Source organism: Grampus griseus (genome assembly GCF_964374135.1).
Source record: "Grampus griseus genome assembly, chromosome: 8".
Taxonomy (NCBI): Eukaryota; Metazoa; Chordata; class Mammalia; order Artiodactyla; family Delphinidae; genus Grampus; species Grampus griseus.
Window position 1 is genome coordinate 9,379,364 of NC_139002.1, and position 16,888 is coordinate 9,396,251.

A 16,888-nucleotide genomic window follows, 5' to 3' on the forward strand; every position below is an offset into this window, starting at 1 on the left:
TGTGCTCTTTCCCAAGCTCTTCCAAGGTGTCCCTCCGACCTGTCAGTCTGCCCTGTCCCCCTTGCCATCCATCAACCCCTTCCTCTCTCCCCAGGGCCTTCACACCGACTGTCCCCCGCACACACACACACCCTGGAATACTCTTTGCTTCCTTCTTTATTCACTTATGTCCTCTCCCTTCAGGTCTCAGCTCAAACTTCTCTTCCACAGAGACCCTTCCCTGCTCTCTCTAAATAAAATCTCCTATTTAAATGCTCTCATAGTTTCATGTTCTTCCCTTCAAAGCTCTTGTTACACGTGTTTTCTCAAATTTATTTGTATGACTTTTTTTTTTAATTAATGCCTCTCTTCTCCATCCCCCTGTAAACTCTATCAGGATAGAGGCTATGACTGTTTTTGATCCTTTCTAGCCCAGGCACCAAGACAATGCCTGGCATACACTCAAGGTACCCAATAAATACTGGAAAAATAACTGAATGAGAGAATAAATGAGTGCCCTAGGCCCCCGGGTTATTGGCACCCTGGAGGCACAAGGCCAGACCAGCTCAGGCCTCTTTGGAGGCCCTGTGGGCGTGGTCAGAGCTCTGAACTCAGTGGGGAGGGGGCAGGCTGGGAGGGGAAAGGACCTGAGCCCACAGAGCCCCTGTGCCCACACTGGGCACTTACCTGGGTTATCTCATTTCATCGTCATGGCCGCCACTTGAGTTGAGAATTACTATCCCATCTTACAGCTGAGACAACTGAGCTCAGGAAGTAAGTTTCTCTAGGTCATATTGTAAGCATGTCTATAGTCAGACCTAGTCTTTCTAATTCCAAAGTCTATGCTCTTTCTGCTCTGCCCCAACGGCACTGGCCTGGGCAGTTTCTAACCCAGCTTTGCCACTGAATTCCTGTGTGACCTTAGGCAAGTTACTGCCCTCTCTGAGCCTCAATTTCTCCATATATAAAATACAGAGGTTGGAATAGATGTCTTATCCCCTTTCCAGTTCTGAGATTTCTGAGACGTTAAGATTCTATGCTTCTAAATTTATAAACTCACATAATGGGTGCTAAAGTACCTAGCTCAAGGTCAAGCACATAGTAGATACTTCATAAGTGTTCATTCCTCCCTCCCATCCTCTCAATTCCCTGTTTCAAAGAGTCCCTGCTTTGCAGCCCTCCCAAGGCCATCTACGCTGCCCTGGTGACCCCAGGAGCCCCAGAGCGCTGCGCCTCCCCGCCACTCTCCTCGCCCCACCTTCAGGAAAGCCTCGCAAGCTCTGACCTCCATGCCTCCAGCTGTGCTCCCCAGAGAGGCCACGCCTCCTCGCACCCACTCCCTCCTGCCTCCTGAAGGGGAACTCTGGTCTGCGCCCAGCACTGTAGAGAAGGAAATGGTGGGAAAGGAACCCACGCATCCTGAGCACCTAGTACCAGAGACTAGACCAGGCTCGTGGAACGCCTGCAAAGAGCCTTTGTCCTCCCCATTTCACAAAAGGGAAGAAACTCAGGCTCAAGGAGGTTAGGAAATTGCCCAAGATCACACATCCGGCCTGTGGCAGAAGCAGGGCTTAACCCCTACCTGTCTAACCCCGAGGCAGATACACCTTGCCAGCCCAGGGGATGCCGAAGCCTCGGGGCAGAGGTCCATCCTGTACCACCAGCTATTCCCTTGCAAGCACCTTTTTGTTCACATCTGTGTAACTTTGAATTTACAGCCCTAGTGACTTAAGCCCATCAATCTCTGTCTAGCCGCCCCCTCCTGCCTCTCCTCATTGTCCCCTCCAAAGTACCAGACTACAGAATATTCATAAATTGTCCCCAGTGTTTCCAAAAGGATGGCATGGCCTCAGCCACCGTATCAAGGAAATAAGTCAAGAGGTTTACTCCATCCCCTCTAGCCAAAGAGGCCGGGTCTTCCAATAAACATAGTCCTTCCGATGGTACCAAGAAAGAAGGGTGAGCCTTCCTCCCCGGCTCACAGCTGCTGCCCATGAGGGCTTTCCAGAAATCAGAGTCAGGTAAGACGTCTTGAACGTCAACATCACCGGGCACCCCCAGATACGATCAGGGCCCTAGCTTTGGAAGAATAGGCAAGGGATGCCTGCATTTTCTAAAGGCTCCTCCTGAAAGCTTTGCCCTGGAGGAGTGCAGTAGTACGCGTTGGGAGGATGGGGCTGTGTGGGAACAGCGTCAGCTGTGCTCTTTGAAGCAGCCTGGACAGGAAACTCAGGTGAGAGCAAAATCCCTGGCTGGCTGTTTCTGGTGCCCACTGTCTTTCTCTCACCTTGTTCTGCCCTTGCCTGGGATGGAAAAGGAGCCCCTAGGGAAGGAGGGGTTGGCCAGCTCTCTCTCTGGGAAGGGTCTCCTCTGAGCATGAGGTCAGGTGAAGCCAGCCGATGGTGACTAGAATCCTCGCCAGCTCCCCGCAAACTTCAGCCTGAACCTCGTGTCCCCAGGATGCCCTCCAGACCCCCAGAGGATGTACACCCCCTGGCTATACTCTCGTGGCTTCCTGGACTTCTCCCCTTATCATGGTTTCACTAAGTACCCACAGAATTTGAATGCCCATCTCCCCCCAGCAGACTGTGAACTCTGCCAGCAGGGAGCCCGTCTGCCTAGTTCACGGTCGTATCCCCATCCCCAGCACCTCCGCCAGGTCTGACATGTACGAGGTGCTCAGTAAAAATCTATGGAATGAATGTTACCCACGGGGCGGAACCCATGGCCTGGTGCGGGCTGACGGGACCTGGCAGAGGCCAACCCCCGACACCAGGCCCCAGAAGACCCCTGCACTGGACTAGACGGGACAGCCACTGGCACGTTGTAGGCACACAATTCAGGTCTGTCTCTATGCCAGAATCTGGAAAACCACCTGGGGGCGCCATTCACACCCCAGCCGTGGGGCAGGCGTGACAGGCCATCCTGCCAGCTTTCAGTCACTTAAACAAGGTTGTCATCGCTCTGTGAGTGAGCACGAGAGATGGTGTGTGTTTGTGTGTGTGCTCGACTCCAAACTAATAAGAAATAGAGTCTGCGCCAACCGATGTTCTCCCCAGCACGTTACACGCGAGGCACAGTGTAGGTGCTTTCATTTCTGTTTATATAACGTGCGTAACACATCCTTGTCCACTAACTCACTTGGTCCACAGCCCTGGCAGTAGGCGCTGTCACCACCATTTACTGAGGAGGACAGTGGGGTCAGCGGTGAGCATATGGCTGGGTCACGGCTCAAACCCAAGGCTCTGGCTTGCTTGGCACCGGCCTGCCTCAGTCGTGCTCCTTGTCGCACCGCAATCTCATCACCTGTGACGTGCCCAGGCCGCAGCCCTGTGTCTTACACTGAGCTTGCTGTGACCTGCAGCAGGGGGTCTGGCGTGGGAGGGAGATGGAGCAAGAAAGCAGCAAGCAAGCCTGCAACTTTCCCCCAAACACGCGTCTCCCTAGAGCAGGCAGCGAACTGGGCTGGAAAGACCACGGATCCAGGTGGACACCGACCCAGCTGCGCGACCTGGGTAAATTCTCTCACCCACTCTGAACTCCCCTTGCTTTCTCACATTCCATGACCAGATAAAATAAAGAGCGAGAGCTGCCGGCACCCGGTGAAGGAGTGTCCATTCCTCTGTGGCCTTGGGCAGCTCCTCAGAAATCACAGGGCTCAAGAACAATCCTTTTCTTCCCTCGATCTACGTGTCAGGTGGCAGCTCATCTCCTCCCTCCCCGGAAGGGTCCAGGCCCACTGTGGTCAGGCAGCACCGCCAGCACCAGGACTCTGCAGAAAGAAAGCCCTGCCGGCAGCTAATGGCACTGCCCAGAGTCCAGCCTGCGAATGCAGTTCTCTCTCCATCTCTCCCTCCCAAAGCCAATGGAGATGACTTTGAAAAGTATTCCAGGAGACCAGATGTCCAGCTTGGAAAGGGGTTTTCCCAGCAATCTGGGAGTCAGCAGGAGGTAGCACCCCGCCCCCATCTTGTTGCCACTAAGAGGCTCTCATGAACAGGATGCCTTCCCAAGGAGAGCTGTGCCAGTGCAAGGAACGGTCACTTTCCCCGGGAATGGCCTCCAGGGAAGGTTGGGGAATCCTGTCGAGCTCTTTGGCTCTCCTCCAGATTAGACTCACACATGAGGGTCCCCAGGGGTCTGCCGCCCCCCTGTGTGTCTAGCTCTCTCCTCCCAGAGCTGGGAGAGGCGTAGGAGGAGAGGGGCCACGAGACGAGCTCCCATCGTGGCAGCAGAACAAGACCACCACTTCCACCGGGGCCACGGGAGAGCAGCAGGCTTGAGCTCCCAAACCACTGGGCTCTCCTGCTTGACTTCTGTCCGCCTGGTCCTCCTGGAGACTGCAGGACTCAGAAAGGCCCCCCCTCAGCAGGCGCTCCCCCAGCCCCTGCACCCAAACAAGGGACGCCCAGCTGCCATTAAATCTACTCTCCCCACCCCCTCGCTCACTCAGAGTGAGGCAGGTCCTACCACTATGGGCCAGACGTCCCCTGGTGCCTCACCACCTTTTCCTGATCCAGGTGCCTGGTGGTCTGCAGCACACGCTTTAGCACGTACAGCCCATAGAGTCACACAATAGTAGATCCGGAAGGGGCCTTGAAGATAATCTCATCTAACCTCTTCCTTGTATAAAATGAGGATGCTAAGATTAAGAGAAGTTAAGAGATGTGTCAGAGGTCACACGGGAGAGGCCCCAAGCCCCATACAGCACACAGCTGGGCATGCACTGAATAGTGGGCTCAGGCCCCGCTCGTTGATGGATGGAAGGACCGCCAGGGAGGGCTCGGGAGTGAGAACAAGCACCTGTCACCACGAGGCCCTGGGAGCACAGCCGAAGTCTCTCTGGGCTGCTTCTCTCTGCCTCTGACCTGGAATTGAACTCACAACCCACACAGAGCAGGGCCTCACCCGAGAAAGGGCAGGGACAGCCCTGGACTCCCGGCTTAGCACAGGCCTGAGAATAGAGCAGTGCTCAGTGACAAGGGACCACGGAGTGAGGGCTGTGACAGGGACCTCTGGGGTGGGGCTCGCTCCCTCTGCTCCGTCACGGACCCCCTGCGCCACCCTGGACTCGGCCTACTCGGAGTCCGCAGGCCCGGCCAAAAATGGGCTCAGTGTTCCCTGGTGTCCGTCACGATGGAGAGCCGGAGGACCACGGGTATAGCCCCAGGACGCTCTCTGCACCCCGGCTGTGGGCCGGCTTCCAGCCTGGGTAGCAGACGGAGGCAGGGAGTTGGCCCTGCAGCTCTGCCACTGCCCCACCGCCACTACCCCACCTCCCTGCCCGAAATCCACCTCCTCCTCTCTGTGCTGACCAGCCCAGCCCTCCCGTAACCAAAAGCTCTGTGGAAGTGAAAAAAAATAGATCTTCTAGGTTTGGGTTTCCGTAACAGCCCGTAGGTCTCTGCAGAGTTTGCCAACCTGGACCTGCCACTTCAGCCACTCTCTGAGCCCAGGTTCCTCCCACTCGTAAAGTGATACAACAACTGCTTCACACTTCACCTACTTCACCAAGTTGAGAGGCTCAAAAGGGAGAGCGCATGAGAATGTTCTTTATTAGGAAAGAAAACTAATATTCACCATGAGCACTTACAGATACTTTCTTCTAGAGTGTTCACAGCGGTCCTGCGTGCTCCATATTATTACTATCCTAACTAGGTAAGACAATTGAGGCTCAGAGAGGTTCAGCGATGTGCCCAAGGACACACAGCTTAGTCATAGTAGAACCAGGGTCAGAACCCAGAATGTGACTCCAAAGCCAGTGTTCCTTCTTCCAACACCACACCCTCTCAACAAAAGAAGCAAACAGTGCTTTTTATGAAAAAGCCAGAGTCTTCAGACAAAATGCTGCCCTCGTGGAGCCGCCCCTACTGCTAGACTTGCCCATTTGCCCTGGGAAGGCCATCGGTCAAGTCAAGACCAACTCCCCACTGTCTTGAGAGACCCTACAACACAAGGGCACCCGAGGGCCGAGCCCTCACAGCCCCTGCCTTGGCGGCCGAACGCCACCATGATACTTGTTGGTTTTGTGGTCGGACGGTGGTTCCAACGACTGTCTGTTCGTGAACCAATCCAATTTGAGGAAACACAAAATCACGGAACTGTGGGCTGAAGGGGGCCTCTGAGAGCAAGTCCCAGCTCCTCCTTGGACGGCTGAAGAAACTGACCTCCACAGGTCAGTCACGTGTTGTAGGTCAAACAGCAAGTCAATGGCCAAGTCGGGAGCGGAATCCACTGTCCCTGATTCCCAGTCGGAATCCCTGTTCTCCACACCCCAACCACTCTGACGTCGGTCAGCTTCGCAGCCCCCGAGAGGGCCGGGTGTGGGGCCTACAGTCTCTGCTCTCTCGGCTTAGGAAGAGCAGGGATAGCAGGTGAGAGGGGAGTATCACAGTCAGCGATGAAATGAGTTGGCCGGCCTCCTGCACTAAATCATAAGCCTGAGTTCTGCGCATTGGAAGGTCACCGTGTGAAAGCAGCGCGCCTCCAACAGGGAGGCCTGGGAGGTTCTCCTGAGGCAGTGGTGGCCCCTTCTGGCCCCCTGGCCGTGGTCAGAGGAGGCTGAACTCTTCACGCTGCCCCCCAGCCATATCGCCACGACAGCACCAGAGCACCTTGACCTGGACAGGCTCATGTTCGCCCCTCCCCCTCCAGCCCCGCTGAGAGCTCCCCTCCGCTCTGTCCCCATCACTCGGCAGCCTCCCATCCCACTTTTGCCTCCTTTGGTTAACGATTGATTTCTGCCTTCTTTGCTTTTCACCTCAGTGCATGTGCACAGCACCTCTCATGCATTGGTGTGTAAGTTTGTCCTCGCCCAAATTGCACAGTCCCTGAGGACAGGGTCTGTGTCCCTGTCCGAAGTCTGTGTGCAGCGCACAGCACACGGTTGTTTGTTCAACACTTGCTGATGTGCCAGTAACCTGTGGAAGGCCTGGGCCATGTCCTGGGGGAGGAGAAAGCCAGGGGAAGGGAGGCTGGATGATGTACCAACTGGAGAGGAAACCCACTGAGCCTGCCCTGGGTGCCAGACGCTGTGCTCGCACTTTCCAGACACGCTCTCTACAATCCTATGAGCTACGTGCTTTTATTTCCCACTTTACAGTTGGGGAAACTGGATCAAAGATGTTAAGCAACTTGTCTAAATCCACACGATTAGGTAACTAGTAGAAGGAGACTTTCAGTGCAGGTTTTATCTGATGCTAAGCCCACACTCTGCACTTGTCTTAGCGCGCAGGCTCCTTGAGGACAGGGACTTGGTGGTTACACGTGTTTGTTCCATTTGCTTTTGCTGCTGTATCCTCAACGCCTAGGACTGTGCCAGGCACAGAGGAGACACTCTCTACATAGTTGCTGAACGAAGGAACAAAGGAATGGATGGATACCATGCTGCATCTCCCTAGCAGGACAGAGCAAGGGATTCTGATGCCAGGTTACTGGTTCCTCTATTTCCAGGAATCTTGGACAACTGTGTTCCTCTCTCCACCCAGAAAAATAATCCAATAAACTAAGGATCCTCCAAAGGCCACGTGGCGGATGGCTGGGTTAACTAGGCATGGGATGGGGCTGGCAGGGGATTGGGGGGGAGGTAGAAGCATAAGCTGAATACAAAAGGCTGGACAATGTGAGGGATTTAAAAGGTTCTCAGTGCCCTGTGACCTGCTGATTCGGGGCCACTCTCCGGCCCCTTTGGGCCTGACCCTCCTCCCCCACCAGGCACCCCACTGCCTTGACTGAGCTGTACTGAAATTGGCCACATTCCTATTGAGCAAAGAAACTAACAGTTACACCACCCACTCCGGCCCCATCTGAACCCTCCAGAGTCTGCTCTGGGCCCTAGGGCTAGCCTCTTTTCTCCACATTCCAGCCAAAAATAATATAAGAACGAAGCTGTTTGGCGGAGACTTAATCTAATCTTCATTGCTTCAGTTTTAAAATATCCTGCCTGGTTTAGGGTTTCTTATTACACACAGGGATGTGTTTTTAGTGAGATAGGTCTTAGCAGAACCGTCCTTCTTGTAATTAGAAACCCAGGCAGGCAGGGCCTGCAGCGAGCCATCCAAGCCAAACAGCAGACCCCCCTCAAGACAACACGTTGGCAGCAAGCTCTTCCCGAGCTGCCCGAGGGCTTGGTTCTTCCTCACTCCTGGGGGATCAGTACCGAGGAAAAGCCGAGCTCTAGTTGAAGGGCTGTGCCTTCCAACTCCCTCCACCCTCATCCTGTGTGTCCCAGCTCTCACCCCTGATCAGACTGGAAATTAAGATGCTGCCCAAGACTGCTGGAGAAGTATATGCGGAGGAAAAAATTACCCCAAGAAGTCCCCCTCAACGATGAGGGAGAATTAAAGGCAAGCATTCCACTGGAGCCTGTCTCCAGTATCAGGGATAGCTTTAAAAACTCAGGCGCCGGAACGGAAGGAGGCTCCAAGTGCGTATACACTTTTGTATAACTGCCGGGTGTAACTTCTCGGGCTTTCTGGCCCAGAATCTGCTTTGATCTGCCAGCATGGAGACTGCTAAGTGAGGTTCAAGCGGCGGCTAGCTCCAGACCAACGCCCATCCCCCCCCAGCCCTAGCCCGACCAGATGTCACACACCAGTCCGGGCTGTGGCCTCTTCTTCCCCATGACATAAAGAGAAGAGGCCGCATTTCTGACCAGTCAGATTCTGTGTTCATCTGATGCATGAAAGCTAGTCCAGGTAGCAGCGCTGGGAATGAGCATGCTGGTTCCCCCAGCTCCAGCTTAACTGCCTCTCCTGGAAAAGTGCAGGTGCATTTTGGAATCACAGCAGGGACTTCAAATTCTAGGATATAAGAAAGGCAGGAGTTTAGCCCCTTCACCCAAGTCTAAGGACTCCTGAGAGTTGTGGGGAAAGGCTCTGGGGCCAGGCAGGGCAAGAAAACACAGTGAAGAAAATGACTTTGCTGCTCAGAAGCCTCCTCTCTCCCATTTCCTTTATTATTCAGAGTGCAGGATTCAGGCGGCAGTCACTCCTCAGAGCCTAATGAGGAATTCATGTGATACATTCCACTTGACAGATGAAGAAACCGAGATCAGGAAGCTAACTGACCCACTGTAGTCATGAAGCCAGAGAGTCACAGGGTATAAAACTGCCAGGTCCCCAAACTCCAGCCTAAACGCTACTCAGCATGCTGACCTGCCCGCCTTGATTATCTCCTTCCTCCCTTTCCCACCAGGTATTAGATTTAATTAAATTAGCAGATCCCCATCACAACAAGCCTGGCCACGCAGCCTGGACGGAACCCAGCCAGTGCAGCTCCTCCTTCTAAATTCTGCTTCTCAACATAATTCAATCTTCAATAAGTCACGGATCTCATGTGAAGTGTTTTATACAAAGCGTGTTGTGTTGGCTAGAATCAAGGCTGATGGTGGCTCACGATGATTTCACTTCCCATGGAACTTCCTCTGTGGCATCATTTTCACCCTCTCCATACTCTGATCTGCATTTTGTTTGATCCAGACACTTTGCTTCACATGCCAGCACCTCAGGCAATTGCATCACACATTTATATATATCTTACAGCATCGCTGTCCTGGTGCCACAGGAAAAAGGAAAACTTATAACAGCATTTCTCACCTTCCGCGAGCTAATTTAGAAAATGTGCTCCAAATTAAATAAATCAGGAACAAAAGTTTGAAATTGGAGATAGAATTTCGGGGGTGGGGGGCGCTAAATAAATAGCAAGGAAATCTTGCAACATGTTGGAGGCCTATACATTTTATAGGTTGTTTCTTTAATAAAAACAAATTCAGTTGCTAATAACACAGTATTATGAAGCCGCTAACATTTAAAAATCTAATTTGGCCTGCTCTGCTGCTGTTTCTGTTGCACATTGCATTCACCCAGGGTAAGGAAGGCAGGTTGAGGGGTTTCGTTTGGTTTCTAAACCAGGCTAATAGAGAGCCCTTTAAAACCCAGCCTTTTTTGCTTTCTAGGCAAGCCTTGGTCCCTAATGAGTTACAGCCCCAGGTCGGAGATGGACATAGCAGAAAGAAATTTAACACACACCCTGGTGTACCCATAAAACTCAAGGCCAAGGGAGAGGAGGTATGTTTCCAGTTAGGCTAGAACTCCGTGAATTCAGGATTCTCCACTCACAAGACAGTAATTCTCCTTATTTCATCACTAACTTACTTCAAATGTGTTTATACAATTTATTGCTACTGAACTTCCAGGCAACTGGTGTTGAGTTAATGAAACCCAGCTTGGAGAAGCTTTGAGCTTTGAACAACTAACCACAGTTTAAATGGTTATGACATGCGGTCAAAGCCACAGCCCAGCCCCACTGCAGTTTCTGTGTTAGGACCTAGTTAAAAACCTTGTCATCTCACCTTTGGTGCCAAATCAATTGAAAGAAGGAAAAAGCCTTCCATGTTTCTTCTCAAGGTTCCCAGCCTTTCTCCCTGACATTTTAACACATCTATCTCACTGAATGCAAGGCAAAGCCCCTCCCCCAGTCCTGAGTAAATATTTTAGTTGCAGTTTGAATGGGCAGCCAGTTGAAAGCCTAAAATCCAGTTTGAGTTTAATTGAACAAGGTCAGGCCTACATAAAGCAATGTGGAGAGGGGGTGTCAGGGGTAGGCACCAAGCAACCTTTAAAATCAGACTCAGTGAAAGTCCAAAAGGCAATACAGGAAGGTACAGATGGTACTGGACTGGAAAAGAAGTGAACTCGTCTTTTCGAATGACTTGGACATTGATTTTTATTAATCCTCGTTGTCATACAGCCTCCTCCCCCAAGCTCTGTCCATGTGGGAACTCCAGGACGCTCCCTCTTTTTAAACAGGCCCATTTTGGAAGAGTAAAGGGGAGGTACTGGATTGCCAGTGCTGCACAATAAAAGCCCTTTTTGAAAGCAGCACTTTCATTAACTTAAAGCAATCTATAGACTTAAAAGCAGAGAGCAGTAAACTCCCAGAAAGGCTCATAAAACAGCCAGTCTCAAGTTGGGTACACTTCAGTGCAATTTGCACAAGGCATTTTACTGTGTGCGGTGGCCGGGCCCATCTCCCTCCGGTAACCCCCTGCCCCTTATTCCGAGCAGCTTCTATTTCTCTGGGCTTGCATGCCTTTAGCGCTCACAAAGGGGAAGCGGTGACCGCGGAGTCTCCGTGGGGTCACGGCTCGCTCCCGCCCTCAGGCTCTCGGCGGGAGAGGGAGAGCACAAATTCCAAGCCTGCAAAACAACAGCCTCGGAGCTCCGCCGCTGGGCGGTCGCCGCGCCCCGGGCCGCCGCGGCAACTCATGGGTCGAGAGCCTTCTGCGTCCCGGAAGCGCCGTCTGGCTGCCCCAGAGAAGGGTGCGAGGGCTGCGGAGGGCTGGGAGGGTGGGTTCGCGACTGCAAAGGAGAAATTGCAGATCTTCCTCCCGTTCACCCACCCTCCCCGGCCAACACGCTCTGCTTCCCTAGCGGCCCGAGGGATAACCTCCCTGCCGAGTAGGGACTTCTCTCCCACCGCCGAGCTAGGCCGGAGCCAAGCGGGGTGCAGTTCGAGTGGAAGATCACGAGCCCAAAGACTGGAGACCCTCCCTACCTTCCCCGCAAGTTCCTGAAGCCTTGGGAAGGCCAGAATGGCAGGGCAGGCAGGAGGGCTAGGGACTAAGGCTTTGCGCAATATAGCTTGTGTTTGGACACCATCATTTTCTCAGATTTGGGGAGGAGGAGATAGTCTAAATTTGCCTAAAATGCTAAGCTTTAGGTTTCCACTAATTGGAAAATATTTCAACACGCTGGAGGAGTCCCGGGACAAGTGTGGTAAAGGCAAGGGACCCCGAGTTCGCCCCTTTCCCAGGCGGAACGTCGCACCGGCGGCCCGGCTTGTGGGCTTCCGGGCCGGGCCTGGGAGAAGTGCAGACAGCGCCTGCGGGTCAACAGCTGGCGGCTCCGGTCAGGGCTCCAGAGCCCGCCCTGCCCTCTGCCGCAGCCCGGACTCCCAGGGCTCGGCCTGACGCCTTCGCTGCTAGCGCCCCCCGCGCAGGCCGCGGCCCCTGCGGGCCACCGCACCCGCCCGGCCGCGCTGCGCCCGCAGACCCGAAGTGGCTTCCGGAGCCCGCCGAGCCGCCAGGGTCGGGTCCTCGGATCCACCCCGAGCCCTGCGAGGCTGCCCCGTCGCTTCGCCCAGAACATCCCTTCGATTTGTCCGCTTCCCGGAATCCTCCTAGGGCCGGGTCCAGCGCGCCTTAAGTCCTTTCCTCCAGATCCGCTTTTGGGGAGAAGCAGCAGGAATTCGGGACTCGCCTGCCATGGCTCCTATCAACTACTTTCATCGCCTACCTAAACGCTTTTCAACCCACTTAGCGTGGGGAGTCGCGCGCGCGACCCTCCCCAAATTCCAATTGCTTCAACCACCCCCACCCCCACCAAAGCCGTGAACCCCTGGCTAAATCCTAAAAACGCCACCAGTTCCTCCGATTCCAGCCTCAGATGTAACCCCGGGCCCCTAACTCCAGACGCCCCCCCCTCCACCCCGCTCTGGCCGGGGTATAGATTCGATCCCTAAGCTATTGAGCGGCCCTTCGATCCCGCTTCTGAAAACAGCTCGGTTCCTAAAATCCCAAACTCTAGCCTGGCCCTGAAGTCCAGCCCTAATGCACAACCACCTCCCACCCCCCGCCCCACTCCCAGTCCTAGCCGGGCTCTCCCCACCGCGCCGGAACCTCGGGCTCTCCCGCTGAGAGCCCCCGGAAAAGGCGGCACGCTTTGCTCGTTTCTTCCTCAGGATCTGGAGTCGGGAGAGCCCCGCACGCCTAACCCGAAAGAAACGCAAACTTTGCGCGGCAGACTCGGGACCCTGCCCCATCCCCCTCGGCTCTCTGCTTTGGGGCGCTTTCCTTCCCCCCCTCTTACGAACTCATGCCCCCGTTCTACAGCCAGGAGGGCTCCCTATTCCCGAACCTCGCCGAGGGCCCCTGCGCCTCCCCACACCTCGCCAAAGACTCCCAACAATCCGCGGAAAGCCAGTAACCCTACAAATTATGGCTCCTCCCGCGGGTAGGGTCCCTGAGCCCGGCCCCTGCGATCCCAGCTTGCCTGGCCCACAGCTTGTGCTCCGCTCTCCCCACGGATCCGCCTGCGAACCCCCACCCTGGCTCCCCAGGCCTGGCGGGACGCGGCCGCGTCTCCCGGACTCCAGGCACCCGGCCCGAGTCTGGGGCTGCTCCTGCTTCCCGCCGCTCGAAGGCAGCCCCAAGCTGCTGGCGCAGAGTAAGCGCCGGCCCAAAGGGCGCCCGGAGCCGGGAGAAAGAAAGCGAACCTGGAGCCGGCCCGCCGCTCCCAGCCTCGCCCGCGGAGCGCCCAGCCCCGAGCTGCCCGCACCGGGGCTCCGGCCCGCGCGCATGTCCCTACTCGGGTCCCCGGCGCTCCCAGCTCGCAGCTCCCCGCCCGCCCGCTACGGTGTCTTGGGCCCGCGGCGGTCCGAGTCGGCAGCCCCGCTCCTCGCACCCGCGGACAATGCGCGCCCGGCCACCGGCCCGAGCGGGTAGAGGCGGCGGCGGCGGGGCTGCGCGCTGGCCGGGCCCGGGCGCGGGCGGGCCGCGCGGCTCCGGCCGCCTCAGTCCCCGGCCTCGCCGCCACTCGCGCTGCTTCGCTCCGCGCTCTCCCGGCGCTTCCCCAGCTTCTCTGCACGCTCCCGCCGTCCCTCGCTGCTCTCTGCCTCCCTCCTCCCTGCTGCCTCCCTCTCTCTCCTCCCTGCTGCCTCCCTCTCTCCCTCTCTCCTCCTTGCCCTGTCGCAATGAATAATACTCTGGCTTGGGGACTGGAATAAAACACACGCGCTCTGAGGCAGCCGCCCGCAGCAGCAGCAGCCGCCGCCGCCGCCGCCGCCGCCGCCGCCGCCGCGCCGCCGCCGCCTGCAAAAGCGTCTCTGACATGGAAATGAATGACAGCTTACCTGATGCCAATCTTCATCAGACTGACACCGGCGTGACAACACAGCCTATACTTCCCAGCACTGCTCGGGACGTCAGCGGCACAGGGACCCGCCCCCCGGAGCCCCCCCCTTCACACACCTCCCCTCTCCTCACTCCCCCTTTCTCCCCCCCCCCACCCCCCACCCCCACCCCCACTCCCGGCCCCGGCCGCTTCCAAGTCGGAGCAGCCGCTGGAGTGTCTCCCTCTGCTGGAGGCTTTTCTAAGACGCCGGGCGCGGGCCTGCTCCAGCGGCCTGGGAGGCAGCAGAGCGCTGGAGAGACAGACTGCGAGGGGGCCTCGGACACAGGAACGCGGCGGACCCCCAAGGAGCTCGGGAACTCTGCCCTCGCCCCCCAGGCCAAGTCCTCCTCGGCAAACACCCGAGGCCGAGTTTCAAGACATCCTGGGCTCAGGGGCTGGAGATGAGGTGAAATTTTCTGTGGACCCCAAGAGAACTCCCCAGAAATTATGAAACTTAAAACTGGCAAGAAATCCTTCTCTCCACCACCACTCCTCCCCCACCCCTACCCCATTCCTGCCTGGCTGGCCTCATTTTTATGATTGCATTTGAATAATTCTCATTACCCTGGCCCCAGAAAAGTTGCTCAGGTGACACTCTGGTTAGTTATTCCTAGTCTCAAGGGCTTTCTGCTCTGGGCTTCCTGGGGCGTTTGGTTCACAGAGGGGTGACTGCAACGGTGGGGCAGAGGGACAGATAAAAAGGTGCAGAGGCTTTGTCAGTAAATCACCTCTTTGCAAATGCCGGGCAGGCCTGTTTTAAGCCACTGCTATTTTTATTCTAAAAAGTCGCAGAGGTCTGGGGGTCGGGTGGTGTAATATAAAGAGGGAGGCCGGCTGGGCGGTTTCAGCCTGGCCCTGCCAGGGTGATTTCCGGGGGGGGGCGGAATTCACCTAAGTGCCTTCTAGGAGGAAGACCAACGCAAGCATGTGTGGTCAGACATGTGCCTTCTTTCATTCCACAAAGATTACGGTCCTACTAAGTGAGTGCCAGGTGGAGACACCCAGCCACCTACAGATGCAGGCTTGCTTGCTTCCACAACTTAGCACATGGCCCTCTGCGTAAATGGACAAGCGAACCCCTTCTTCCCCCATGAAATTTGCTTCTTGCTCCCTGTAGGGGAGCCATTTCAGCCACAGTCAGCAGCGATTGATCCAATGACCCCAGACCAGGCAGGGGGCCTAGACAAAGACACTGATGTAAGCAAGGAAAGCAGAAAGTGAAATCCAAGCAGGCCAGGTTTTGGGTAAAGAATCTGACCCAAGAAGTTGAAGGCTGCCCCTTTGCTCTTTCCAGGCCTTTGGGTCATTCCTTGTCTGCCTTCTCACGGGCACGGATGAGAACCATTAGCTGTGGCTCAGAGGACACAGTTGAGACCTTTTTTGAATCACATCCCAGATACAGCAAATACTGTTTTTCCAGATCCTCCCAGTCCCCCCCAGATTCAACTTCCAAAGTTGCCTGTGGAAGAAACTTCACTGGAGCCCCCATCGTAGACGGAGTTCAATGCTCTCACCTTCACACAGAACCTCCGAAGACTTCACTATGTGTATTCATGTCACCCCAGCCTCTGATCTGTGGTCAGAAACTCTGGCTGCTGACAGCATAATCGCTATTATATATTATACATTGTATAATAATATAATAATAATGAATGCACTTGCCCTTTTTATGTAGTACAGAAGCAGCCAGATTCTCCAACCCAGAGGCTGGAGGTCAGGCTGCCATAAACTCTCAGAGGGAAGCCCTCTTCAGATACAGGAGGGGGAGGGGAGATCCAGTTGCCCTGGCCCAGGACGCCTGGAGAGAGGGTTTTCTCTCTTTCCCAGGACTCCTAGTGAGTTGCTGTAGCTTGCAGAGTCAGAGGGGAGAATCAGGCTGAATGTAAATACTTAACCCCATCAGAGAGGTGTCAGTGAGCCGTAAATAGTACTGCAGGCAACAGCCGTGCATCACTGATTCACACTTGTCACACCCCTCATTTTCTGAAATCTAGTTCGGTGCCCATCTCTTTCTTGGTACAGGAGATCCATTGCCATGAGCTATTCATTTTTAGAGTGTTCTTATATACTGTGATTTCTACTAATACCCTATTGAGGCTTAAAATTCACATTGTAATTTTAAATAAATATATCTTGCTTTGACTATCTTTGTAATTTGCAAAAGCTTAAAAAAATGATTACCTCAGGCTTCCCTGGTGGCACAGTGGTTAAGAATCCGCCTGCCAGTGCAGGGGACACGAGTTCGAGCCCTGGTCAGGGAAGATCTCACATGCCGCGGAGCAACTAAGCCCGTGCGCCATAACAACAGAGCCTGCGCTCTAGATCCCACAAGCCACAACTACTGAGCCCGCGTGCCACAACTACTGAATGCCATGCCTAGAGCCCGTGCTCCGCAACAAGAGAAGCCACCACAATGAGAAGCCCATGCACTGCAATGCAGACCCAATGCAGCCAAAAATAAATAAATAAATTTTTTTAAAAAATGATTATCTAAATGTAACCGTTCTTCTTATAATCATTCAAAGCAAATATTTCTCCTGCACCCCCTGGAAGCTCAGCTGTGTGCTAGAGCTAAGGATAAAGGGCAGAAGCAAAGAAGTTCAAGTACCAGCTCCTGTCCTCTGGGAGCTTCCATTCTTGTTGAAGAAGGCAAAGCACCAATATTAAATAATTATAAATATTAAATTAAATTTTAAATTAAAACATTCAATAATAATAATACACGAATCCAACAGAAGACATGGCTAGTAAATAATTAACGAAAAAGTGAATCGACAATATGTCAAATTCCGTGAGTTCCATATCTAAATGTTGGCTTTGTCGGTGAGTAGAGAAGGGATAGAGTGGAAATTAAGTCTGTAGAATTCACTTCAGATATTCTCCCATCTCTCCCCCATCATCCTTCTGAGAATGAAGAAGAGGATGGAGAGGGGCACACATGTCATGTAAGTCACCAA

The 16,888-nt window shown here is 54.5% G+C and overlaps 1 protein-coding gene across 2 annotated transcripts in view; it reads right to left on the reverse strand.

Moving 5' to 3' along the window:
- Positions 1-13,999, reverse strand: part of PKNOX2 (PBX/knotted 1 homeobox 2) — a 256,499-nt gene extending 242,500 nt beyond the window's left edge. For both annotated transcript variants that reach the window (XM_082659917.1, XM_082659916.1), the window contains exon 1: positions 13,891-13,999. The gene's annotated coding sequence lies outside the window, so the exon portion shown is untranslated. The remainder of the gene's footprint in view (positions 1-13,890) is intronic.
- Positions 14,000-16,888: the final 2,889 nt, after the last annotated feature.